At 43.4% G+C, this 18,492-nt stretch overlaps 1 long non-coding RNA gene across 1 annotated transcript in view; it reads right to left on the minus strand.

Moving 5' to 3' along the window:
• Positions 1-598: 598 nt before the first annotated feature.
• The window catches only part of LOC149981218 (uncharacterized), a 92,154-nt gene continuing 74,260 nt past the window's right edge, over positions 599-18,492 (minus strand). The window contains exon 2 of the long non-coding RNA XR_016483268.1: positions 599-2,033. This is a non-coding gene — a long non-coding RNA (uncharacterized LOC149981218). The remainder of the gene's footprint in view (positions 2,034-18,492) is intronic.

Raw genomic sequence — 18,492 nt, forward strand, 5'->3', positions numbered from 1 at the left:
TCCTGTTTTGATTTCTCCTCAGGATTTTGCCTGCCATATGAGTTCTGTTATACTCACAAACATCATTCAAACAGTTTTAGAAACTTTAGAGTGTTTTCTATCCAATACTAATAATAATATGCATATATTAGCAACTGAGACTGAGGAGCAGGCCGTTTGCTTTGGGCAACGTATTCATACAAGCTACTCAATACTGCCCCCCAGCCATAAGAAGCCAGCCCCACCAATCTCTTTAAGGATTCATGTGAGGTCATGTGCTAAAGACTAAAAGTGGTAGTAGCCTACAATAAGGAACAATTCCAGGTAAAAAGAAAGTGTCCAGATAATTTTTTAAAATAAATATTAGATGACGCTTACCCAGATACACTTGTCTAAATTGATGTGTCATCTGAAAGAAATGCCATAACCCCAAGCCACATCCAGTGGTGGAAAAAGTACTAAATTGTCATACTTGAGTAAAAGTTTAAATAATTACAAATTCCTTATATTAAACCAGACGGCACAATTGTATTTATATATAAAAAAAAAAGTGTATTGCCGAATAGCCAGGGGCACAATGTACTTAAGTATCAAAAGTAAAAATATAAACCATTTCAACTTCTTTATATTAAGCAAACCAGCCAACACAATTTTTTTTATTGATGGATAGCCAGGGGCACACTCCCAACACTCAGACATAATTTACGAATGAAGCATTTGTGTTTAGTGAGTCTGCCAGATCAGAGGCAGTATGGATGACCAGGGATGTTTTCTTGATAAGTGTTTGAATTGGACAATTTTCCTGTCAAAATGTAACGAGTACTTTTGGGTGTTAAGGAAATTGTGTGGAGTAAAAACGACATTATTTTCTTTACGACAGTAGTGGAGTAAAAGTTACCAAAAATAGGAATAATAAAGTAATGTACAGATACCACAAAACTACTTAAGTAGTACTTTATAGTATTTTTATACCACTGCCCAAATGCCTTCACACCAGTACATTAGCATACTTTATATACTGTTGCAGATGCACTTATCACATAGTAGGCCATGCAACCTGAGTAGAAACCTGAGTGAGGTGCACATGTACAGTACATAAACAGATGCATGCGCCATATATTTAAGTGGTGGACACTTGGTGCGGTCACATGATATTGTCACAAAATCCTGTTATGACCACGCTTTTTATATATCAATATTTTGCTAAGTATTTTAGGAGAGAGTCATGTGAGTAGAGGCACTGCAGATTGTGCGGATGACTGGTCTGTCCAAACCACACATGAACAAGGGAATCTATATTCGGAGAGCCTGTTTCTGTCATGCCCTTGACTTTAGTGCAGGGCATGTTATGTCCATAGCCTCTTCATCGCAAAACTCCCTGATCTTGTCAAAAATATAGTTTTTCTGGAGGTGTCCAGTCCAGGTGGTGCTTTTACAGGCAGACCATCTATGAGAGGAAGGATGTCAGCGTTGCGCAGAAGCTGAAACCTGGTCCCGACAGTCCAAACTCTCCTTGGCGACAACACCAAACTGTATGACTGGTGGATTAGAGTCAGACGTGTTCTACTGATTAATGCTGAAAGACTAAATCCAGATACAAACATTTTAGCATTATACAATAGATCCAAGATGGCATTCTGTGATAACATCACTGAATCAAATCAAATGTATTTATATAGCCCTTACATCAACTGATATATCAAAGTGCTGTAAAGAAACCCAGCCTAAAACCCCAAACAGCAAGCAATGCAAGTGGCTAGGAAAAACTCCCTAGAAAGGCCAAAGCCTAGGAAGAAACCTAGAGAGGAACCAGGCTATGAGGGGCCAGTCCTCTTCTGTGCCGGGTGGATATTATAACAGAACATGGCCAAGATGTTCAAATGTTCATAAATGACCAGCATGGTCAAATAATAATAATCACAGTGAACAGGGCAGGGTTCCATAGCCGCAGGCAGAACAGTTGAAACTGGAGCAGCAGCATGGTCAGGTGGACTGGGGACAACAAGGAGTCATCATGCCAGGTAGTCAGGCATGGTCCTAAGGCTCAGGTCCTCCTAGAGAGAGAAAAAAAGAAAGAAAGAAAGAAAAAAGAGAGAATGAGAGCATTAGAGAGAGCATACTTAAAATTCACACAGGACACCGGATAAGACAGGAGAAATACTCCAGATATAACAGACTGACCCTAGCCCCCTGACACAAACTACTGCAGCATAAATACTGGAGGCTGAGACAGGACGGGTAAGGAGACACTGTGGCCCCATCCGATGATACCCCCGGACAGGGCCAAACAGGCAGGATATAACCCCACCCACTTTGCCAAAGCACAGCCCCCACACACAGTTCAATACAGGCACAGTGGCTTGCGAAAGTATTCACCCCCCCCTTGGCATTTTGTTGCTGTACAACCTGGAATTAAAATGGATTTTTCAGGGGTTTGTATCTTTTGATTTATACAACCTGACTACCACTTTGAAGATGCAAAATAAATAGAAAATAAGACAAAAAGAAATAAGACAAAAAAACTGAAAATTTGAGCGTGCATAACTACTCACAAGGTCAATACTTTGTAGAGCCACCTTTTGCAGCAATTACAGCTGCTAGTCTCTTGGGGTATATCTCTATAAGCTTGGCACATTTAGCCACTGGTATTTTTTCTCTGGGTGATGAGAGGTGTTGGTTTGCGCAAGACATCATTTTCATTGATTGCCAAAAACCTCAATTTTAGTCTCATCTGACCAGAGTACCTTCTTCCATATGTTTGGGGAGTCTCCCATATTCCTTTTGGCGAACACCAAACATGTTTGCTTATTTCTTTCTTTAAGCAATGGCTTTTTTCTGGTCCCTCTTCTGTAAAGCCCAGCTCTGTGGAGTGTACGGCTTAAGTGGTCCTATGGACAATCTCCGCCGTGGAGCTTTGCAGCTCCTTCAGAGTTATCTTTGGTCTCTTTGTTGCCTCTCTGATCAATGCCCTCCCAGTTTTGGTGGGCAGCCCTCTCTTGGCAGGTTTACTGTGGTGCCATATTATTTCAATTTTTTTAAATTATGGATTTAATGGTGCCCTGTGGGATGTTCAAAGTTTCAGATATTTTTTTTATAACCCAACCCTGATCTGTACAGACTTTATTTAACTAATTATGTGACTTCTGAAGGTAATTGGTTGCACCAGATCTTATTTAGGGGTTTCATAGCAAAGAGGGTGAATACCATTTTTCAGTTGTTGTTTTTTTCTCTGAAAGTCATTGTTTTCACTTCACTTCATTTGGACTATTTTGTATATGTCAGCTATATGAAATCCAAATAAAAATCCACTTCAATTACAGGTTGTAATGAAACAAAATAGGAAGAAGGCCAAGGGGGGGAATACTTTTGCAAGGCACTGTAATGTTAACTACTGTAGCTATCCAGCCATCTAATGTCAGCTGGCTAGCTAACAGCAAGCTTTAACTAGCAATACAAACCAATTGTCATAGCGGGCTAAAGTTAAGGAACATGAAAGTGCACATGTTCATGAAGGAATTTCTGCCCAAAATATGTCTGATAAATTTGTTTAAATTTTTTTTCAAAAGGCTCTCCTGTGAAGTCGTGACTTGCGACATACGCCTAGTTTCCTGATTCAGGTAACAAATAATATAACAAAGCTTAAAACAACGCTTGAGTGATGCCTGAATGAAGAAAACGAATAGTGAAGTCGCTTGTGGACACGGTGGTGTCCTCCTCACCACTTTATTAATTGCTACTGTATGACCAATGTTAAAGTGTAGATATACCAAACAGAACCCAAGGAAACTGAACACAGTCAAACAGAGCTAGCTATTCACATGAAAACCATGACTGTTTGTGTACATTAAGATATATGACTGTAATATAAATCTCTCCCTTTGAGAAATGTTCCTTCATATTTAATTTGGGTAATTAATTCACAGTGACATTGTGAGATAATTCATCAGCATTAGCTTGGTGAGGTGGCTAACACGCAAGTGTAAGAAATTAATACGAGGGGTTATTGGATCCCGATTTTCCATTAATGACCAAAGTGTTTCTTCACTGTCAGAAAGAGAGGGTCAAGCCATATCCTGATTGACAGGTTAGATGATATGAGGCTTTCTGTTGGTTGAGGAAAGTTGGTTGCCTCTCAAACTCTTGACTGGTGCCCTGTGTGCCTCTTGTACTTGCATGGTTATATTCAAGCTAGAATTAGAGAGATCCTAAATTAATGATCAAGTGTCTCGGAATCTCCAGATTGAGAGCCCTTTTGTTGGGCTCAACTTAGATAATACGATGCAATAGTTCCCTTGAGGTACCAGCTGAGAATTAAGACGCAGTGAAAAGACTGTAAATCATTTATGACAGTCACTTTCTTTGTCACCCAGACATCATAGAAGAACATTTGAAATCCAATATTATAAACTACAGTACATTTTGTTCAGTGTAAGAAGAAGAAGAGGAAAGTGAGAAGAAAGAAAAAAGGAAATGTATTTTTCAGTGAGTCTTCTGAGCTTTCCCATTTCCTGCCACAATCTCTGCTCTGTTTTCCCCTGAAACGTCAGATTCGGCAAACAAGCACTGTCAGCAAACAAGGTAAACAAATTACACAAGCTGTATTAATTGCAGCAGAGGAGTGATGGATTATGATGTGCCCTGAAAACACAAAAGGAGACACTGTTTTTCTGAAGAGATGTGTTTTTAACTCCTCACTCCCTAATACCAGTTGTGTTACCTGCCCTTGACTGTTGGAAAGAGAGTAGATCTTCACCTGTAGTGTATTTTTAATACGGTACATAATCCTGTCTCCTTATCCATCCTTCTTCCTTTGCTCAATGAGCTATCTACAGGCAGAGGAGCACCAGGTGACGGATGTATTTAAAGTGGGGGCAGTGTTCGGATAATTAGCTCCTACTTCAGAGTTGGCAAAAATCCAATTAAGCCGATCTATATCTCCCGCTCGATGGATTTTGGCCTGGAACGTTTTTCCGACCACGTTGTCAGAGGTTTGTCAGGGTGGGAAGAACAATTAGCCACAAGGAAGAGCAATGGCCTGCATTTTCCAAAACATTTTCAAACATTGAAGTAGACATAAGAGATACGATTTCAACACAGCTGTACATCAGGGGATGTACTCAGGGGATGTAGTGACCTCTCACATCTCCCGGTCAGACACCACTGATCTTTCCAATTACACCTCTTCAACCATACCATACCTTATGCTACTGCTGACATGTAGACTCAAAACCCTTACTTACATGTGTTTGGGTTCCCCCGCATTGAACATGTGTGTCCTCTAAACGCTACTGTTTGTCACTTGTGTAGAGGCTCCATTATTGCTCCAGAGCTGATGTTGATGCTATCGGTGGTTAAGTGGGCCTGTACCTTCTGTACCAGGGGTGCAGGCTGTTTGTTAAGTGGGCCTTTGTCGTTTGAGTTTCAGGGTTAATGTGCAGTGTGGGCTAATCCACTGGTCCACTCGATACCCTTAACAGCGCGTGAAATCTCTTTTGTTAGTAAACCCTGTGCTTGTGGCCATATCTGAAATTGATCGCTGTCCTCTCTTTACCCCTCCTCTCGTCATGGAGCTTTGGTCTGGGGAATGGAGACAGCACATACTCTCCTCTAGGGGGAGAAGAGGAGGAGGGGGATTGACCAAGGCTGCTGGAAGAGAGAGAAGGGAAGAGGGAAGGGAGAAGGAGAGGTTGATTTTCTAATTGTATAAAATGTATACAGTTGAAGTCGGAAGTTTACATACACTTAGGTTGCAGTCATTAAAACTCGTTCTTCAACCACTCCACACATTTCTTGTTAACACACTATAGTTCTGGCAAGTCTGTTAGGACATCTACTTTGTGCATGACACAAGTAATATTTCCAACAATTGTTTACAGACAGATTATTTAACTTATTCACTGTATCCCAATTACAGTTAGTCAGAAGTTTACACACATTAAGTTAACTGTGCCTTTAAACAGCTTGGAAAATTCCAGAAAATTATGTCATGGCATTAGAAGATTCTGATAGGCTAATTGAGATCATTTAAGCCAATTGGAGGTGTACATGTGGATGTATTTCAAGGCCTACATTCAAACTCAGTACCTTTTTGCTTGACATCATGGGAAAATCTAAAGAAATCAGCCAAGACCTCAGGAAAAAAATGTAGACCTCCACAAGTCTGGTTCATCCTTGGGAGCAATTTCCAAACGCCTGAAGGTACCACGCTCATCTGTACAAACAATAGTACCCAAGTATACACACCATGGGACCACGCAGCTGTCAAACCTCTCAGAAAGGAGATGCGTTCTGTCTGCTAGAGATGAACGTACTTTGGTGAGTTAAAATGGCGCCGGAAAAAATGGCATCAGTTTTACGGGCGCCCAACCAATTGTGCTACTATGTGGGGGGTTTTCGCTTTATTTGTAACTTATTTTGTACATAATGTTTCTGCAAGCATATTGTACGGCAAAAAAAACTTCTGGATATCAGGACAGCGATCACTCACCTCGGATTAGACAAAGATTTTTTCCACAACAATGACGACGCACAAGACATTCTCAAAACACCCCACAGGACCGACATTCCCGTTATTTGCAAGAGGAAGCGACGCAGGTACAGAGGACAAAAGAGCCAGATGCCTGGTCAGGACCCGGAGAAGGCGACTGGGAAAGCTGCCGTTACAGTCAATACTACTCGGCCAACGTGCAATTATTGGACAATAAATTAGACGAGGTACGATCACGGGACATCAACAACTGTAATATCCTATGTTTCATGGAATCGTGGCTGAATGACGACATGGATATTCAGCTAGCGGGATATACAGTGAGGGGAAAAAAGTATTTGATCCCCTGCTGATTTTGTACATTTGCCCACTGACGAAGAAATGATCAGTCTATCATTTTAATGGTATGTTTATTTGAACAGTGAGAGACAGAAAAACAACCAAAAAATCCAGAAAAACGCATGTAAAAAAAATATATAAATTGATTTGCATTTTAATGAGGGAAATAAGCATTTGATCCCTCTGCAAAACATGACTTAGTACTTGGTGGCAAAACCCTTGTTGGCAATCACAGAGGTCAGACGTTTCTTGTAGTTGGCCCCCAGGTTTGCACACATCTCATGAGGGATTTTGTCCCACTCCTCTTTGCAGATCTTCTCCAAGTCATTAAGGTTTCGAGGCTGACGTTTGGCAACTCGAACCTTCAGCTCCCTCAACAGATTTTCTATGGGATTAAGGTCTGGAGACTGGCTAGGCCACTCCAGAACCTTAATGTGCTTCTTCTTGAGCCACTCCTTTGTTGCCTTGGCCGTGTGTTTTGGGCCATTGTCATGCTGGAATACCCATCCACGACCCATTTTCAATGCCCTGGCTGAGGGAAGGAGGTTCCCACCCAAGATTTGACGGCACATGTCCCCTTCTATTGTCCCTTTGATACGGTGAAGTTGTCCTGTCCCCTTAGCAGAAAAACACCCCCAAAGCATAATGTATCCACCTCCATGTTTGACGGTGGGGATGGTGTTCTTGGGGTCATAGGCAGCATTCCTCCTCCTCCAAAGACGGCAAGTTGAGTTGATGCCAAAGAGCTCCATTTTGGTGTCATCTGACCACAACACTTTCACCCAGTTGTCTTCTGAATCATTCAGATGTTCATTGACAAACTTCAGACGGGCATGTAAATGTGCTTTCTTGAGCAGGGGGACCTACGGGCATTGCATGGAGCCCCAGGCAGAGGGAGATTGACAGTTATTTTGTGTTTCTTCCATTTGCTAATAATCACACCAACTGTTGTCACTTTCTCACCAAGCTGCTTGGCGATGGTCTTGTAGCCCATTCCAGCCTTGTGTAGGTCTACAATTTTGTCCCTGACATCATTGGAGAGCACTTTGATCTTGCCCATGTTGGAGAGTTTGGAATCTGATTGATTGATTGCTTCTGTGGACAGGTGTCTTCAATCTCTGATTGAGAGGGGGTCAAATACTTATTTCCCTCATTAAAATGCAAATCAATTTATAACATTTTTGACATGCATTTTTCTGAATTTTGTTATTGTTATTCTGTCTCTCACTGTTCAAATAAACCTACCATTAAAATTATAGACTGATTATTTCATTGTAGATCACCTGTACTCCACACATAGAGACGCATACAAAGCTCTCCCTCGCCCTCCATTTGGTAAATCTGACCACAACTCTATCCTCCTGATTTCTGCTTACAAGCAAAAATTAAAGCAGGAAGCACCAGTGACCCGGTCTACAAAAAAAGTGGTCAGATGAAGCAGATGCTAAACTACAGGACTGTTTTACTATCACAGACTGGAACATGTTCCGGGATTCTTCGATGGCATCGAGGAGTACGTCACATCAGTCACTGGCTTCCTCAGTAAGTGCATCGAGGACATCGTCCCCACAGTGACTGTATGTACATAACCCAACCAGAAGCCATGGATTACAAGCAATATTCACACTGCACTAAAGGGTAGAGCTGCTGCTTTCAAGGTGCGGGACTCTAACCCGGAAGCTAACAAGAAATCCTGCTATGCGCTGCGATGAACCATCAAACAGGCAAAGCGTCAGTACAGGGCTAAGATTTAATCATGCTACACCGGCTCCGGCACTCGGTGTAGGACAGACTACAAAGGGAAGCACAGTTTCCCAGTGATACGAGCCTACCAGACGAGCTAAATCACTTCTATGCTCGCTTCGAGGCAAGCAACACTGAGGCATGCATGAGAGCATCAGCTGTTCCAGACAACTGTGTGATCATGCTCTCCGTAGCTGATGTGAGTAAGAGCTTTAAACAGGTCAACAAACACAACGCTGCAGGGCCAGACGGAATACCAGGACGTGTGCTCTGGGCATATGTTGACCAACTGGCAGGTGTCTTCACTGACATTTTCAACAAATCCCTGATTGAGTCTGTAATACCAACATGTTTCAAGCAGACCACCATAGTCCCTGTGCCCGAGAACATAAAGGCAGCCTGCCTAAATGACTACAGACCCGTAGCACTCACGTCCATAGCCATGAAGTGCTTTGAAAGGTTGGTCGTGGCTCACATCAACACCATTATCCCAGAAACCCTAGACCCACTCCAATTTACATACCGCCCAAATAGATCCACAGATGATGCAATCTCTATTGCACTCCACGCTGCCCTTTCCCACCTGGACAAAAGGAACACTTATGTGAGAATGCTATTCATTGGCTACAGCTCAGCGTTCAACACCATAGTACCCTCAAAGCTCATCACTAAGCTAAGGATCCTGGGACTAAACACCTCCCTCTGCAACTGGATCCTGGACTTCCTGACGGGCCGCCCGCAGGTGGTGAGGGTAGGTAGCATCACATCTGCCACGCTGATCCTCAACACTGGAGCTCCAAAGGGGTGTGTGCTCAGTCCCCTCATGTACCCCTCCTGTTCACCCACGACTGCATGGCCAGGCACGACTCCAACACAATCATTAAGTTTGCAGAGGACACAGTTTGTAGGCCTGATCATAAACAACGACGAGACAGGCTGTAGGGAGGAGGTCAGAGACCTGGCCGTGTGGTGCCAGAATAACAACCTATCCCTCAACGTAGCCAAGACAAAGGAGATGATTGTGGACTACAGGAAAAGGAGGACCGAGCACGCACCCATTCTCATCGACGGGACTGTAGTGGAGCAGGTTGAGAGCTTCAAGTTCCTCTGTGTCCACATCAACAACAAACTAGAATGGTCCAAACACACCAAGACAGTTGTGAAGAAGGCACGACAAAGCCTATACTCAGGAACCTAAAAATATTTAGCATGGGTCCTGAGATCCTCAAAAGGTTCTACAGCTGCAACATCGAGAGCATCTGGCTGCATCACTGCCTGGTACGGCAATTGCTCGGCATCTGACCACAAGGCACTACAGAGGGTAGTGCGTACGGCACAGTACATCACTGGGGCTAAGCTGCTTGCCATCCAGGACCTCTACACCAGGCGGTGTCAGAGGAAGGCCCTAAAAATTGTCAAAGGCCCCAGCCACCCCAGTCAGAGACTGTTCTCTCTACTACCACATGGCAAGCGGTACCAGAGTGCCAAGTCTAGGACAAAAAGGCTTCTCAACAGTTTTTACCCCCAAGCCATAAGACTCCTGAACAGGTGCCCACCCCATCCACCCCCAAACCCTCTTTTTACGCTGCTGCTACTCTGTGTTTATCATATATGCATAGTCACTTTAACTATACATTCATGTACATGCTACCTCAATTGGGCCGACCAACCAGTGCTCCCACACATTGGCTAACCGGGCTATCTGCATTGTGTCCCGCCACCCTCCACCCGCCAACAACTCTTTTACGCTACCGCTACTCTCTGTTCATCCTATATGCATAGTCACTTTAACCATATCTACATGTACATACTACCTCAATCAGCCTGACTAACCGGTGTATTTATGTAGCCTCGCTAATGTTATACCCTCGCAACTGTATATAGCCTGTCATTTCAATGTTGTTTTATTTCTTTACTTACCTATTGTTCACCTAACATCTTTTCTGGCACTATTGGTTAGAGCCTGTAAGTAAGCACTTCACTGTAAGGTGCACGTGACAAATAAACTTTGATTTGATTTGAAAAGTGTAAATCAAGCCCAGAAAAACAGCAAAGGAACTTGTGAAGATGCTGGAGGAACCTGAAAGGCCCCTCAGCAAGGAAGAAGCCACTGCTCCCAAACCACCATTAAAAAGCCGGTTTTCAACTGCACATGAGGACAAAGATCGTACTTTTTGGAGAAATGTCCTCTGGTCTGATGAAACAAAAATAGAACTGTTTGGCCATAATGACCATCATTATGTTTGGAGGAAAAAGGGGGATGCTTGCAAGCCGAAGAACACCATCCCAACCGTGAAGCACGGGGGTGGCAGCATCATGTTGTAGGGATGCTTTGCTGCAGGAGGGACTGGTGCACTTTACAAAATAGATGGCATCATGAGGATGAAAAATGATGTGGATATATTGAAGCAACATCTCAAGACATCGGTGAACAAATGGGTTTTCCAACTGGACAATGACCCCAAACATACTTCCAAAGTTGTGGAAAAATGGCTTAAGGACAACAAAGTCAAGTTATTGGAGTGGGCATCACAAAGGCCTGACCTCAATCCCATAGAAAATTAGTGGGCAGAACTGAAAAAGCATGTGCGAGCAGGTAGGCCTACAAACCTGACTCAGTTACACCAGCTCTGTCAGGAGGAATGGGTCAGAATTCACCCAATCTATTGTAGGAAGCTTGTGGAAGGCTACCCGAAACGTTTGACCCAAGTTAAACAATCTAAAGGCAATGCTACCAAATATTATTGAGTGTATGTACACTTCTGACCCACTGGGAATGTGATGAAAGAAATAAAAGCTGAATAAATCATTCTCTCTACTATTATTCTGACATTTCATTCTTAAAATGAAGAGGTGATCCTAACTGACCTAAGACAGGGAATTTTTACTAGGATAAAATGTCAGGAATTCAAATGTATTTGGCTAAAGTATATGTTACCTTCCGACTTCATCTGTACATACTGTATGCCATACTCTATGACATGCTTTTGCAGCAGAGAATTCAGTAAGAAAGTTGGAGAGAGAAGAGGGGAGTGGTCTTGGACACTAACACACACTCTACATCTTAAGAGTAGGTCCCCTGACTCCAACCTAACTCATTTTTTCCAGGTCACCTCAAATTCCCTGCCATCAGGAGTCCATTCTCACAGGGTGGCAGGGGTACAAACATGCCCACCGAAAAGTGGGCTAATGTTTAAACAGATGCCAGGGTGAATGCTGCCCAAATATCTGTTAGATATGGCCCGTGCACACATCTTTTCCTGCCAACCACTCATTGCCAGAGAGATGGTCATGTCTGTAGCAGTTAGCAGGAAGGGGCTGAGGACCTAAGTGTTCTGTCCGTAAGAAGAATAATGAGAGTTTGATAGACAGAACAAGAAATGTGCAGGGGTTGGTTGATTTGAGCTGGATGTTAGTCTCAAGCTATGGGGTTAGACTACACAACGAAAGGGACTGATCATTCAATAGCAATGCCACAGCAACAAGTCAATGAAATTAATAGCACAAAATAAAGAAAATAGATTTTTCAATTGGCATATCAGTACCAAAGTCTCCAGAGATAACATGGCATATTGGCTTTCATTGGAAATTATGTTGGTATAGATTAAACTGGTTAATAGCTGGAAGGGGAATATAGTTGTATGGAAATAGCAGGATTAATGTCAACAGGAAAACTATCCACATTTCCATTAATAAATGTCAACATATCTTGTTTGTGGAGCCGCAAAGACAACTTTGGAGAAAAGTAAATAATTTATTTTCCAAAAGCGTTAACTCTGTATACAATATGCCTGCACAGCTGCCAGACATAACAGCATGGCTTCGTGCTTTATTAACTCCTCTGTCTGCTTCTCCAACATGTGTCATGGAAGAGAGGGTTCGGGGCAGGAGGAAGGGTGGGAGGGAAGGGCGGGGGGAAAAGGGGGAGGGAAAGAGGGAGGAAGAGAGGTAAGAGATGAGTGGGAAAGAGGGATGGGAGGGTGGGCATGGGGAGCAGAAGTGGGTGGTGTAGGGTATAATGCACAAATACCTCTTTCCGTCCAAATTTTTACCCAACTTTGCCAAACTGCTCAACTGGAGAAAGAACGACTGAGAGAGGTAATTGAAATCGTAGAGAGTGTGATCCCTTTACAAATAGACAGAGTGTAGGGGAAATTGAAGTGAACATTCTCTCCAGGCACAGTGGCTCTGTTTGGCAGCCTTCCACAAACCCTGTCTGCAGGTTTTCTGCTCAAACCGAAACATTGATTACAATCAAAATGTACCTGGTCCAACCTAGTCAACCAGGAACCATTCAGTGAATAGGTACTGCACACAATTCACCAAAGAAACTCTATGCATGCAATCCAACCCATGCAAGTGTGATGCATACGATATCTCAGCTTCCGTACAGTACTTCTCACGTTTGCCCAAACCATTGGACCATTGAACACGTGTCTGGGTATTGTTTATTTGCATTTATTTGTTGTTGTCAGTTGTTCTTTTTCTCTTATGCATGAGGGGCTACGTGGTCCCCAATAGTCCATGGGCCAGCAGGCCAGATTTCACATATTTGTCATTTTGGTGTGGCAAATTGTATGTTTTCAAGGGCATCAGCAATTGTCCAATTGCTAAAAGGCTGGATTTGTCAACCAGCCACTGAACTAATGGCTACAAAATGTTCATTAAATAAATTGTAAGGCTAGAGATCATAATGTTAAGATCATGATGCTCGTGGAAAGAAGAGACTATAATCACCAATGTTCCTTTTTAGAGATAATTTGTGTTTACCAAAATCTTTGTGTTAACTTTCTGGGACAAGTCCAAAAATGACAGAGTAAACCTTTAATCTTAGCATGCTGAGTATTCCTATACAACAGACTATTAAAGGTATTTGTATTGGTATTTATTATGGATACTCTTCCTGGGGTTTAGCTAAATTAAGGCAGTTATACCATTTTAAAAACATTACAATGGTGAATGGCCCCGAGGGAGATGGCTGCCATTTCCGATACCGTAACCAATTGTGCTATTGTGTATGTTTTTTTGCGTTTTTTGTAACTTATTTTGTACATTATGTTTCTGCCACCGTGTCTTCTGACCGAAAAGAGCTTCTAGATATCAGGACAGCGATTACTCACCCTGTACTCGAGGAATACTTTTTCCTCAACGAGTCGGATGGGAAGGATTTACTTCAGATGCCCGACAAGGCCCTCATCCCCGTCATTCGCAGGAGAAAGAGATGGCGGTATCAGGGACAAAGGTCCGGGTGCCTTGTAAAGATCTGACACCGAGAGGGTAGTCAACCCTTTACCATCGGTCCTATTAGCCAATGTACAATCAATCGATAATAAAATAGAGGGTAGTCTAGAGGGTCTTGCTTGCCTGAGGAAGAATATCTCATGATGAGCTGTAGATCACACTATTTAACAAGAGAGATTTCATCTGTATTTTTTGTAGCTGTCTATATACCACCACAAACTGATGCTGGCACTAAGGCCACATTCAATGAGCAGTATACGGCCATAAGCAAACAGGAAAACGCTCATCCAGAGGCGGCGCTCCTAGTGGCCGGGGACTTTAACGCAGGGAAACTCAAATCTGTTTTTACCTCATTTCTGCCGGCATGTGCAACCAGAGAGAAAAAAAACTCTAGACCACCTTTACTCCACACACAGAGATGCATACAAAGCTCTCCCTCGCCCTCCATTTGGAAAACATGACCATAATTCTATCCTCCTGATTCCTGCTAACAAGCAAAAACTAAAGCAGGAAACAGTGACTCGGTCTATAAAAAAGTGGCCAGATGAAGCAGATGCTAAGCTGCAGGACTGTTTTCCTAGCACAGACTGGAATATGTTCCAGGATTCTTCCAATGGCATTGAGGAGTACACCACATCAGTCACTGGCTTCATCAATAAGTGCATCAATGATGTTGTCCTCACAGTGACCATACGTACATACCCCAACCAGAAGCCATGGATTACAGGCAACATCCTCACTGAGCTGAAGGGTAGAGCTGCTACTTTCAAGGACTCTAACCAGAAGCTTATAAGAAATCTAGCTAAGCCCTCCGACGAACCATCAAAGAGGCAAAGCGTCAATACAGGACAAAGATTGAATCGTACTACACCGGCTCCAACGCTCGTCAGATGTGGCAGGGCTTGCAAACTATTACAGACAAAGCGAAGCACAGCCATGGGCTGCCCAGTGACACGAGCCTACCAGATGAGCAAAATCACTTCTATGCTCGCTTCGAGGCACTGAAGCATGCATTAGAGCATCAGCTGTTCCGGACGACTATGTGATCACGCTCTCCGTAGCCGATGTAAGACCTTTAAACAGGTCAACATTCACAACTCCGCATAGCCAGACGGATTACCAGGATGTGTACTGCGAGCATGCGCTGACCAATTGGCAAGTGTCTTCACTGACATTTTCAACTTGCCCCTGACTGAGTCTGTAATACAACATGTTTCAAGCAGACCGCCATAGTCCCTGTGCCCAAGAACTCTAAGGTAACCTGCCTAAATGACTACAGACAAGGAGCACTCACTTCTGTAGCCATGAAGTGCTTTGAAAGGCTGGTCATAGCTCAGATCAAGACCATTATCTCAGAAACCCGAGAACCACTCCAATTTGCATACCACTCAAACAGATTCACAGATGATGCAATCTCTGTTGCACTCAACACTGCCCTTTCCCACCTGGACAAAAGGAACACTTATGTGAGAATGGTATTCATTGACGACAGCTCAGCGTTCAACACCATAGCGCCCTCAAAGCTCATCCCTAAGGTAAGGACCCTGGTACTAAACACCTCCCTCTGCAACTGGATCCTGGACTTCCTGACGGGCCGTCCTCAGGTGGTAAGGGTCAATAACAACACATCCGCCGCACTGATCCTCAACACGGGTCCCTCAGGGGTGTGTGCTCAGTCCCCTCCTGTACACCCTATTCACTCATGACTACATGACCAGGCACGACTCCAACACCATCGTTAAGTTTGCCGATGACACAACAGTGTAGGACTGATCACCAACAACGATGTAGGGAGGTGTTTAGTACCAGTACTGAGGCAACAACATCTCCACCCCGCTGATCCTCAACACTGGGGCCCCACAAGGGTGCGTTCTGAGCCCTCTCCTGTACTCCCTGTTCACCCACGACTGCGTGGCCACGCACGCCTCCAACTCAATCATCAAGTTTGCGGACGACACAACAGTGGTAGGCTTGATTACCAACAACGACGAGACGGCCTACAGGGAGGAGGTGAGGGCCCTCGGAGTGTGGTGTCAGGAAAATAACCTCACACTCAACGTCAACAAAACTAAGGAGATGATTGTGGACTTCAGGAAACAGCAGAGGGAACACCCCCCTATCCACATCGATGGAACAGTAGTGGAGAGGGTAGCAAGTTTTAAGTTCCTCAGCATACACATCACAGACAAACTGAATTGGTCCACTCACACAGAAAGCATCGTGAAGAAGGCGCAGCAGCGCCTCTTCAACCTCAGGAGGCTGAAGAAATTCGGTTTGTCACCAAAAGCACTCACAAACTTCTACAGATGCACAATCGAGAGCATCCTGGCGGACACCTACAGCACCCGATGTCACAGGAAGGCCAAAAAGATCATCAAGGACATCAACCACCCGAGCCACTGCCTGTTCACCCCGCTATCATCCAGAAGGCGAGGTCAGTACAGGTGCATCAAAGCTGGGACCGAGAGACTGAAAAACAGCTTCTATCTCAAGGCCATCAGACTGTTAAACAGCCACCACTAACATTGAGTGGCTGCTGTCAACACACTGACACTGACTCAACTCCAGCCACTTTAATAAAGGGAATTGATGGGAAATTATGTAAATATATCACTAGCCACTTTAAACAATGCTACCTTATATAATGTTACTTACCCTACATTATTCATCTCATATGCATACGTATATACTGTACTCTATATCATCGACTGCATCCTTATGTAATACATGTATCACTAGCCACTTTAACTATGCCACTTTGTTTACATACTCACCTCATGTACTCGATACCATCTACTGTATCCTGCCTATGCTGCTCTGTACCATCACTCATTCATATATCCTTATGTACATATTCTTTATCCCCTTATACTGTGTATAAGACAGTAGTTTTGGAATTGTTAGTTAGATTACTTGTTGGTTATTACTGAATTGTCGGAACTAGAAGCACAAGCATTTCGCTACACTCACATTAACATCTGCTAACCATGTGTATGTGACAAATAAAATTGTATTTTATTTGATTTGATTTCGGGAGGAGGTCAGAGACCTGGCTGTGTGGTGCCAGGACAACAACCTCTCCCTCAACGTGATCAAGACAAAGGAGATGATTGTGGACTACAGGAAAAAGAGGACTGAGCTTGCCCCGATTCTCATCGCCAGGGCTGCAGTGGAGCAGATTGAGAGCTTCAAGTTCCTTGGTGTCCACATCACCAACAAACTATATTGGTCCAAACATACTAAGACAGTTGTGAAGAGGGCACAACAAGCCTATTCCCCCTCAGGAGAATGAAAAGATTTGGCATGGGTCCTTGGATCCTCAAAAGGTTCTACAGCTGCACCATCGATAGCATCCTGACTGGTTGCATCACTGCCTGGTATGGCAACTGCTCAGCCTTTGACAGCAAGGCACTACACAGGATAGTGCGTATGTCCCAGTAAATCACTGGGGCCAAGCTTCCTGCAATCCTTGACCTCTATACCAGGCAGTGTCAGAGGAAGGCCCTAAAAATTCCAGCCAACCTAGTCATAGACTGTTCACTCTGCTAACGTATGGCAAGCGGTTCTGGAGCGCCAAGTCTAGGTCCAAAAAGCTTCTTAACAGCTGCTAGACCCAGGCCTTAAGACTCCTGAACAACTAATCAAAGGGCTACCTAGACCCCTCTTTTACACACATTGACTCTGTACCGGTACCCCCTGTATATAACCTCACTACTGTTATTATACTGCTATTGTTTAATTATTTGTTATTTTTATTTTCTGTTTTTTACCGCTCAGCTGCTGCAGCGTAGTCAAATGCGGTGGAGGTACAGAAAAAACAGAGAGAGAGAGAGAGAGAGAGAGAGAGAGACACACACTGGCCAGTTCATTGATATTTTGGCTCTATATGATACTGTTTATTTAATATGACAGCCAGGCACTAATTTGCAATATACAGTAAGTAATAAGGCTTTTATAAGTGTCATGGAAGTCCTCCTCTTCATCTGAAGAGGAGAGGCGAGAAGGATCGGAGGACCAAAATGCGGCGTGGTGTGTGTTCATCATGAATTTTCATAAAGAAAACACTGAACACTGAAACACACTATACAAAAACAATAAACGAAATAACGACCGTGAAGCTAATGAGAACTGTGCTGACACCAGCAATCAACATAGACAATCACCCACAAACAAACAGTGCAACCCAGGCTACCTAAGTATGTTTCTCAGTCAGAGACAACTAATGACACCTGCCTCTGATTGAGAACCATACTAGGCCGAAACATACAAATGCCCCAAATCATAGAAAAACAAACATAGACTGCCCACACCAACTCACGCCCTGACCATACTAAATAAATACAAAACAAAGGAAATAAAGGTCAGAACGTGACAATAAGGTACTATCAACCAATGGTCATCTATTAGGCCTTTTTTCAGTAATTCTTCTTCTTAATAAATCTAATAAATGTGTTTATTAATTTAAAACTAGATGTTGCTGGGCCCAGAACAGACAGTGTGGTCCCCTGGTCTTCTGGTGACATAGTGACAACAGAGGAGAAAAAGGAGAAGCAAATACATACATACATACATACATACATACATACATACATACATACATACAGACAGACAGACAGACAGACAGACAGACAGACAGACAGACAGACAGACAGACAGACAGACAGACAGACAGACAGACAGACAGACAGACAGACAGACAGACA

The sequence above is a fragment of the Oncorhynchus mykiss genome, chromosome 9 (assembly GCF_057628025.1).
Source record: "Oncorhynchus mykiss isolate SJ-2025 chromosome 9, ASM5762802v1, whole genome shotgun sequence".
Lineage (NCBI taxonomy): Eukaryota > Metazoa > Chordata > Actinopteri > Salmoniformes > Salmonidae > Oncorhynchus > Oncorhynchus mykiss.